We start from the raw sequence: 9,205 nt of genomic DNA, 5'->3' as shown, positions 1-9,205 counted from the left end.
GGGGGGGGGGTAGTAGTTGTCATTGTTGTTTAGCAGGCCTGAGCTGGATTTGAACTCGCCAGCTCTGGTGTATGTGGCTGGCACCTTAGGCGCTTGAGCTACAGGCAGCGAGTCTCCAGAGACATCTTTATAAAGCACAGAACACTTCAGACCGTTTAAGAAACTTTCATGGCTCCTCATTGCTTTAGAGAATCAATGTAGACATCCTTGATAGGCATTCAGAGTCCCTTCGGTCTGGTCCAACCTGCCTTCCCACACGCACCTCCACTCTTGCCCTCAGCATCTATTATACATCGCCTCTCAGCTCCCAGACAGGACTTGCATTCTGCAGCCCTGGCCTTGCTCAAGCTATTCTCCTTGCTTTGACATTCTCTTCCCCTACATCTCCAAAATCCTTCTCTGCCTTAAAGTCCCAGTTTGGTTGTTAGCCCTCCTGCCCCTGCAAAGACTTCTAGGAAAAATTGGCCACCTTAAGCTCCTGCCATTAAACCACTTGCCATTAATTACTTACTCATTACCACAGTTTGACAAAGCCAGCCCTGTGCCTGTTCAGTGGGTAGAGGACTTTATCATCAGACTATATGGTGGAATTGCAGCTTGGCTACTCGCCATCTGAGCAAGCCCTCTGTGAGCCTTGGTTTTCTCATCTAGTAAGTGGGGATGAAGCTCTTATCACACTACCCAAGTTCCTCACCACAGCCTGCAAGGACTTGCCTGACCTGCCTCCCTCCTTTCTCCTGTTGCTCCCCATGCTCCAGCCACATCCGCTTTCCTGCTCTTCGTGAACATGCCGAGTCCATTCTTCCCTCCAAGTCTGTGAACCTGCTGTCCTCTACTCACATACTCTTTCTTCTTATCCTATCCTCCACCTCATGTCCAGTGCCACCTCCTCAGAGGCCTCCATCACCACCCTTTCTAAATCTCTGTCCCTGTTCTGCTTCATCTCCGTTTGTTTTCTTCTATGGTTTATCCCAAGCTGTAATTTTCGTACTTTTCAGCTTGGTTGTCAGCTCTGTGAGGATGTGGTCCTCCTGTCTGGGGTAATGGGAGATGAACAGACCTGATAAGTGTTAGTCCTGACCTCTCCTCTTCTCCTGGGTTGCAGCTGCTTATCTGTGAGGCCCTGCAGGGCAGAGGGTTGTATCTCGTTAATTTTTGTAATCTTGGCATCAAGCACTGTTCCTGGTCCACAGTGGCTCTTGGTCTATATTTGCTGCCTACCTGCCTGCCTGTGTCTTTCCCTTCCTTTTCCCTTCACTGCCCCTGGTGGGCTTCTGATGGTTTCTAATGCACGTTGCCAGTCACATGTAGGGTGCCTTGGGGGGATGGCTCCATGTATCTGCTACTTACTTTGCTTCCAAGCCCAAGACAGACTTTTTTTTTTTTGAGAAATGGTCTCACTTAGCTCATTGCAACCTTGAACTCTTGGCCTCACAAGTGATCCTCCTGCCTCAGCCTCCTGAAGTGCTGAGATTATAAGTATGAGCCACTATACCTGCATGTTTTTCCCTTTCTTTCTTTTTTAATTTCTTTTGGTAGAGATCTTGCCATCTCTACCATCTTGCCCAGACTGGTCTTTGGTCTTGAACTACTGGACTCAGGCAAGCCTCCCACCTCAGCCTCTCAAAGTATTGGGATTGGCATGAGCTACCTTGTCCAGCTTCTAAGACAGGTTTTTATTTTATTTTATTTTTAAGACTTCAGTTAACTTTATTTGAGATTCTTGAATCAGGCAACATTTTATTTCATAAAACAGAATAAGTGCTCAAATGAGCTGAAGAGGTTGCTTTTATAGATAGAGAAGGACTGAAGGAAGGAAAAAGAAAAAAACAAAAAGTGGATTGATCACTTCAAAGTTACTTCTGGCCTGGGTAGTGGCTCATGCCTGTAATCCAAGCACTCTGGGAGGCTAAGGCAGGTGGCTAACTCGAGTTCAGGAGTTTGAGACCAGCCCGAGCCAGAGCAAGACTGGGTATCTCAAATATAGCTGGGCACTTTGGCAGGTGCCTGTACTCCCAGCTACTTGGGAGGCTGAGGCAGGAGGATTTTGTGAGCCCAAGAGTTTGCTGTGAGCTATGATGCCACCACACTCTACCCAGGGCAACAGGGTGAGACTCTGTATCAAAAAAACAAAAACAAAAGTTACTTTCCTTATAAGACAGAAACAAGGAGACAGAACAGTAGAATAATAACTGATCCGTTAACCTCAGGTTGGGTCAGGTTAAGAATTAAAACAGAGGGAACTTCATTATCATGCTGATTAAAGATTAAAACTGGCCTGTATGAGAAATTGTGTGTTCTCTCTCTTCTGATTTCTCAGAAGGTCAAATAATAGCTTAGTTTGAGTCTAGTGATATGGAATCTTAGTCTGACTGATTTATTTTGACTTTTCTTTTGGCCTCTTGGGGTCTAGTGTAGAAGCTTAGTCCAAAACAATGGCTTCTTATAATTAAGACAGGTTTTTATATGAGGAGTCTGGGGTATATTCCTGGCAGGTGTATTAGAGGCCTTGGTCATGTCCTCAACATCACTCTGGGTGGTAAAACTACCTAGAGTGGTTTGGTCAAACCTGAGAGACCTGGAGAGGGCCAGGAGGGTGCAGTGAGGGACCTTGGGCTGTGAATTGCTCAGGCTCAGGGGTCTACATGGTATAATTCAGCCTCATTTGGTTCAGAGGAAAATTTCTCTCTGAACATGGACTGTCCCTTCTTAAACTGATCCAGAGGTCTGGTAAGTGGGGGAGTGTGACGGCTCCATGTTACCTACCTTACCTCTGGTACCAGGATGTAGGGACTATCCTGTTGGTATGTAGAGGCTGTGGTACCCAACCTGGAATCAGTTGTGCCCAGGAGTGTTGTAGCCTGTCTGCTCCTGTGGGAGAGACAGGGAAGGGCTGGAGAGAGTGGCCTCACAGGGATGGACTCTAGGGCCGCTTATCCTCCTAACCCGTTGAGCAAGTGCGGCAGGATTCACTCCCTGTCAGAAGAGGGAAACTGGAGCTGGGGGATGGGGATATAGAGCTGTGCTCCTCAGATTTGAGGATTTATCAATAAAATTACAAAAAGGCATTTTTGGAACTGATATTAGGGTTGTTGGCATTTTATTTTGTCAAGTAAGGACATAAAGATAATTAAAAATTAGCTTCCTATTCTAAAAAACAAACATTTCAATAACAAAAATAGAAAAAAGAATAGTCCTTCCCTAGAATGGTTAGTCAGCATTCTTACACGGATATTGTGAGCTGGGGAACATGGTCAGAAACCAGCTCTTAGGAATTGTTGGGTCAGAGTTTGGATGTAGGTGTGTCTTGAAGCAGGTGGCTGCATAAAGGGTGTGACTGGAGGGAAAGGGAGTGCTCCCCTTCTCAAATATTTCCTGATGAATCCAAGAATTCTTCAGTTCCCTATATTACTTAGGCTTCCTGTGAGTTAACTAGTTTTCTCTTTGAAAGTGCAAACATAGGAAGGAAGCCTGGACAAGTGCTGCCGTGTGTGCCCAGCCTCCCAGGAAGGTGTTTGTTTAGGTAAAATCTGGTTAGGATAAATGTCAAGGGCATGTGTGGGGATAGAAGGAGATAGAGGAAAGAAACTGACATTTGCTGAGCCCTTACTGTGTGTCCAGTCCTATGCTCAGAGGTTTTTCAGTTAACTCATTTAATTCTCCCACAACATGGAAAATTGCTTTTTTTTTTTTTTTTTTAATGAGACAAAGCTTCAGGCTGTCGTCCTGCATAGAGTGCTGTGGCATCACAGCTTATAGCAACCTCCAACTCCTGGGCCCAAGCGATTCTCTTGCCTCAGCCTCCCAAGTAGCTGGGACTACAGGTGCCCGCCACAACGCCTGGCTATTTGGGGGCGGGGGAGGGTAGTAGTCATCATTGTTGTTTAGCAGGCCCGGCTTGGACTCAAACCCACCAGCTCTTGGTGTATGTGGCTGGCACCTGAGCCACTTGAGCCACAGGTGCCGTGCTGAGAACTGCTTCTTTTTATCATCTCCTTTTATAGATTAAAAGGCCCAGAAAGACACAGTGTTTTGCCTGAGGTCCCACAGCCAGTGGTGGAATCAGATCATTCAGATCTGTGTGAATTGAAGGCCTGAGCTTTTATTTTCAGCAGGCAGAGCACAAAACATCTTTAAAAACCACTCAAATTCCATGTTCTTGTCAGCATAGCATCTGGCAGACTTGCTTTTGATTCATTCTGTTTGTCTTGAAACACTGTGGCTGATTCTAGGTTGGCAGCTCCCAGGCCCTCAGGGAGCCTTAGGTATATTTGAAAGTTGGTAAGTATAATGAATTTTGAAAGCCTTGAATAACTTAACTAACTTCGACAATTCTCTCCCTCGTGCATGGTATACTTTAAAAATTGAAAATCTAGTATGCCAAAGTCACCAGATAAATTCAACAGTCACATATCAATGGGGTGGGGTCAGGGACAGTTCATTTTCACATGTCCCTGACCCCCCCCCCCAAATTGGTTTGCGACTGTTTAAACACAGTGAAGATTTTGATTGGGAAGTATTTTATTTTATTTATTTATTTATATTTATTTATTTTTGAGACAGTCTCACTTGGCCACCCTTAATAGAGTGCTATGGTGTCTTAGCTCACAGCAACCTCAAACTCTTGGGTTCAAGTGATCCTTTTGCCTCAGCCTCCAAAGTAGCTGGGACTACAGGTGCCCACCACAATGCTTGGGTATTTTTTAGAGATGGGGTCTCAGTCTGGCTCAGGCTGGTCTTGAATCTGTGAGCTTAAATCCACCTGCCTTGGCCTCCCAAGTGCTGGGATTACAGGCATAAGCCACCATACTCAGCCAATGATTGGGAAGTATTGGTCAGAAGGGAAAAATATAGAGGGATAAAAAGTCATTAAGGACAACAAGAAGTTAGTAATTTGAAAAGAAACTGGCAGGCCAGTCAGATACAAGGAGTGAATCAGACCTTGTGAAGGCAGATAGATGAAGCAAAAAGAGAAAACAGGCAGAGCTATGGAAAGGTTTGGATTCTTGCGCCTCAAGAATGAGGGTAGCTGGGTACATAGCTAACTCTAACTAGTTAGGGTCTTCGACAAAGCACTTTGCAACATATTCATAGCTGCTATGAACCTCCTTGTATGAATTTCTGTCTGAACACCTGTATTCATTTTTTTGGTGTATATTAGGAGTGGAATTATGAGGTCATGTGGGAATTCTATGTTTAACTTACGGAGGAACTGCCACACTGTTTTTCACAGCAGCTGCACAGTTTTTTACACGTATTTCCACTTGCAGTGTGCGAGGGATCCAATTTCTCCATATCCTCACCAACACTTATCTTCTGTTTTTTTAATTTGATCTAATTTTTTGTTATAGCCATCCTAGTATGAAATGGTATCTCGTTATGGTTTTTATTTGTATTTCTCTAATGACTAATGATGTTGATCATCTTTTTTTTTTTTTTAATAGAGAGAGAGTCTCACTTTGCTGCTCTCGATAGAGTGCTGTGACATCACAGCTCACAGCAACCTCCAGCTCTTGGGCTTAGGTGATTCTCTTGCCTCAGCCTCCTGAGTAGCTGGGACTAGTACAGGTGCCTGCCACAACGCCCGGCTATTTTGTGTCGCAGTTTGGCAGGGGCTGGGTTCGAACCCACCACCTTCAGTATTTGGGGGAGTTAGAGATTGCTATAAGCTGTGATGCCACAGCACTCTATGCAGGGCAACTGCCTGAAGCTCTGTTTCATTAAAAAAAAAAAAAAAAAAAAAAGCAATTCTCCATGTTGTGGGAGAATTAAATGAGTTAACTGAAAAACCTCTGAGCATAGGACTGGACACACAGTAAGGGCTCAGCAAATGTCAGTTTGAGCCACAGGCGCCACCTGATCATCTTTTTTTAAAAATTTTGATCATCTTGCCCTTAACTGTCTCCATGCCATACTTCCATGCCTCAGTTTCCTCATCTCTAAATTGGGATACTATCTAGGGCTGTTGTGATGATTAAATGAGAAAATCAGGCAAGGAACTTAGCATCTGTGCCAGGTACCTAGAAGGGGCTCCCAAGATCAACTCAGGCAGTCCTAGGCTTGCTTTTGTCAGCTAGTGGGGAGGCTGGGGCTGCTCGGTGGACCTCCCTGGTTTCTGAGTTAGAGCTGTTCTCCACTGCCTGGCAGTATCCACCTTCTGCCTGGACTCCACAGGGAATTGTGACTCTTCAGAAGCTGGGCCAGCATTTCTGGAGAGTGGTGATCCCCTCACACCCTTTCTCTATTTTCATAGGCCCTCCCTGGACCACAAGTGCTTTCCCTTTTTGAGTGCTCTCCCAGTACTGTCCTCTGCTACTGGAGCATAATGGAAAGTGCCTGGAAGTTTGTGCCCCCATAGTGCAAGAGGGTGAGGTCTCAGCTATTGCCTGGGGTGGGGATAACCCTGACTTACACTCCAGAGTTCCCCTGTGGGACCAGGCCAAAGCCATCCTCTGCAGAACTTCACCCGAAATCACACCCTTTTTGGCCTGTTCCTTTTCTTTCCTGCTTCCCCTAATCCTTTTCCAGTTTCCCCAGGAGCACTCCGAAGTCACTTAGCTGTGAGTCTTCATCTCGGGATCTGCTTTTGAGGAAACTGACCCTTTATACAGAGCACCTACTCTTTGCCAAGCCCTGTGGAAAATGTTGAGATAGATAAAGAAATTGCAGTTCCTTCCCCAAAGGAGCTTGGGGCTGGTCCTGACAGCAGTAGTGATGATAACCAAATGCTGTATACCTAGTACATGCTAGGCCCCAGGCTGAATGCTTTACATATGTTAGTTCATCTAAACCTTGGAACAATTCTGTGAGGGGGTGCTATTATCATCTCCACTTTACAGACAAACTAAGGTGAAGAGAGGTTAATCTCCAGTCCAGGCGTGCACAGCTTGCAAGTGATAGCGCCCACCCTGAGACCGGTGCCCCTAACCACTGTGCCCTGCACCTCTTCTTTGTAGAGGGACACAGTTCAGGGGAAGAAGAATCTAGCTGCTCCCACTCAATAGAGGACAGTGATTCCCCAGGGCTTTCCTGTGACTGGTTGTGGGGATGTTGCACAAGAACTTTGTCACTGATCTTGGTTAAATTTCGTGAATGATAAATTAAGAGGAAAAACAGAGTAAATTCAAACCCATCCCTGTGTAAGTGTCTCTGCCCAGGTGCAACGCCCTCCTGTGGGTAAAGCCCCCATCCCAGGTGTCATGGGGCAAACACAGTGTCAGCTGCTGCCTTGCCTGATCTCCCCATAATCTGAGTTCACGGGGCAGATGGGGAGTGGATGTCCAGGGTCCTATGGGGGAAGGAGGTGCAGCCCTTTGCTTGTTTCCTTTTGTGACTGAGCCTGCCCCCGTCCATCAGCAACCACCAGGAAATCAGAAGCACTGCCTCAGGAAAAGCTAGAGTGTGTGCAATACTCTCTGTGCCAAGAGGGTATTGGGGTGGTTTAGAGTACACACTCAAGGTGGACTGCCTGGGACCAAATCCTACCTCTGCTGTTTGCAAGTGGAATGACTTTGGGAAAGTTATTTACCCTCTCTGTGCTCCAGTTTCCCTATTTGTAAAATGGTGACAATAGTAGCCCTGGCTTTTGAGGATTATTGTGAGAATTAAATGTGATAATGTACAGAAAGCAGATAGAACACGGCCTTGTATGTAGTAGGAATCATACAAATGTTGACCATTATTGTTATGCCAGGAGATACCTGGCAAGGCTAAAACTCCTGTCTTAGGAGTCACCCAGCAGCCTTCTGATAGAGTCCCTGAGCCTGGGCACACTGTCCTAGACAAATGTCCCGGGACCCCTCTGTTGTTGGAGGGCTTCTGCCTCCCTCTTTCCTCAGCCCTCTCCTTCTTGGCTCACATCTTCTCCGCACAGGGTTCTTGGTGTTTCCTGAAGTCAGAGGCTTCTGGATTAGTCTGAGAGCAGGAAGGGAGGGTTTCTAGGACATCACCCCAGACTCTGAGCTAGGACACTTTGTCCACAAGTCTGTAGGTCTCACATGGAGGGTGGGGGTGGTAGCTGGGACAATGTCCAGTGCCTGTGAATAACCCAGCTCTGCCACTACCTGGCTGTGTGACCTTGGCCTGTACCCTCCCCTTGTCCTGGCAACTTTGTCTGGGCACTTATGAAACATTGCCTGATTTAACCTGCAAATGTACCTGGTGATTCTGGTCTTCATTATACAGGCGAGGAGGCAGAGACAGCAAGAGTGAGCAATCAAAATAGCAGCAGAGAGACCTGGCTGGGGCAAGGCTGGACCTGTGGGGACTTTTCCCCATTGATAATGACTGGGGATTCCCCGGGCATTTCCTCTAACCCAGACTGGTTCTGTTAAGGTGAAGTGCCAAGGGCCATGTGCAAAATGAAGCTGGACCTTGAACCAAGTTTGCTTAGATGAAGTTCCAGCACCTAACCTTGGTCTCAGCGACAAAGGCCAGGTCAAAGGGCCAGATCCAAGGCAAGGACAATGCCTGTGTCCCACAGTGTGACCCCTGGCCAGTGAGGGCAGGCTGAGACGATACAGAAATGCCTTGGCCACACACAGGGTAGCAGGTTGTGTGTCCCCTGTCAGACTGGGTGGGAGCTCCCTGAAGTCAGGGACTAGTGTCCCCACAGGGGAGAGTTTCCTTTTTCTTTTCTTTTCTTTCTTTCTTTCTTTTTTTTTTTTTGAGACAGAGTTTCATTTTATCACCCTCAGGAGAGTGCTGTGGATCACAGCTCACAGCAACCTCAGCAAGATTCTTGGGCTTAAGCTATTCTCTTGCCTCAGCCTCCCAAGTAGCTGAGACTACAAGTAACTGCCTCGGCCTCTCAGAGTGCTGGGATTACAGGCATGAGTCACTGCCAGAGGAGAGTTTCTTACTAGTTTCTTACTTTTTATTTTTTAAGCTTTTATTATGGAAACTCTCACACATGAGTGGAGAATGAAGTATAATGAACCCTATGCACCCATTCTTAGACTCAGTCATGGCCAAGGTGGTTCCAATCACACCCCTGCCCTCACCACCTCTAGATTATTTTGAAGCACACCTAAAACAGCATATCATTTCACAGGTATTTCTAAATGTGTGCCTAAGGATATGGACTCTCCTTAAAAACACACACAAAGGCTCGGCGCCTGTGGCTCAAGTGGCTAAGGCGCCAGCCACATACACCTAAGGTGGTGGGTTCGAATCCCCAGCCCGGGCCCGCCAAACAACAATGATG

The sequence above is a fragment of the Otolemur garnettii genome, unplaced genomic scaffold (assembly GCF_000181295.1).
Source record: "Otolemur garnettii isolate 467f Iridium unplaced genomic scaffold, OtoGar3 scaffold00031, whole genome shotgun sequence".
NCBI lineage: Eukaryota > Metazoa > Chordata > Mammalia > Primates > Galagidae > Otolemur > Otolemur garnettii.
This window is presented reverse-complemented; position numbering follows the sequence as displayed.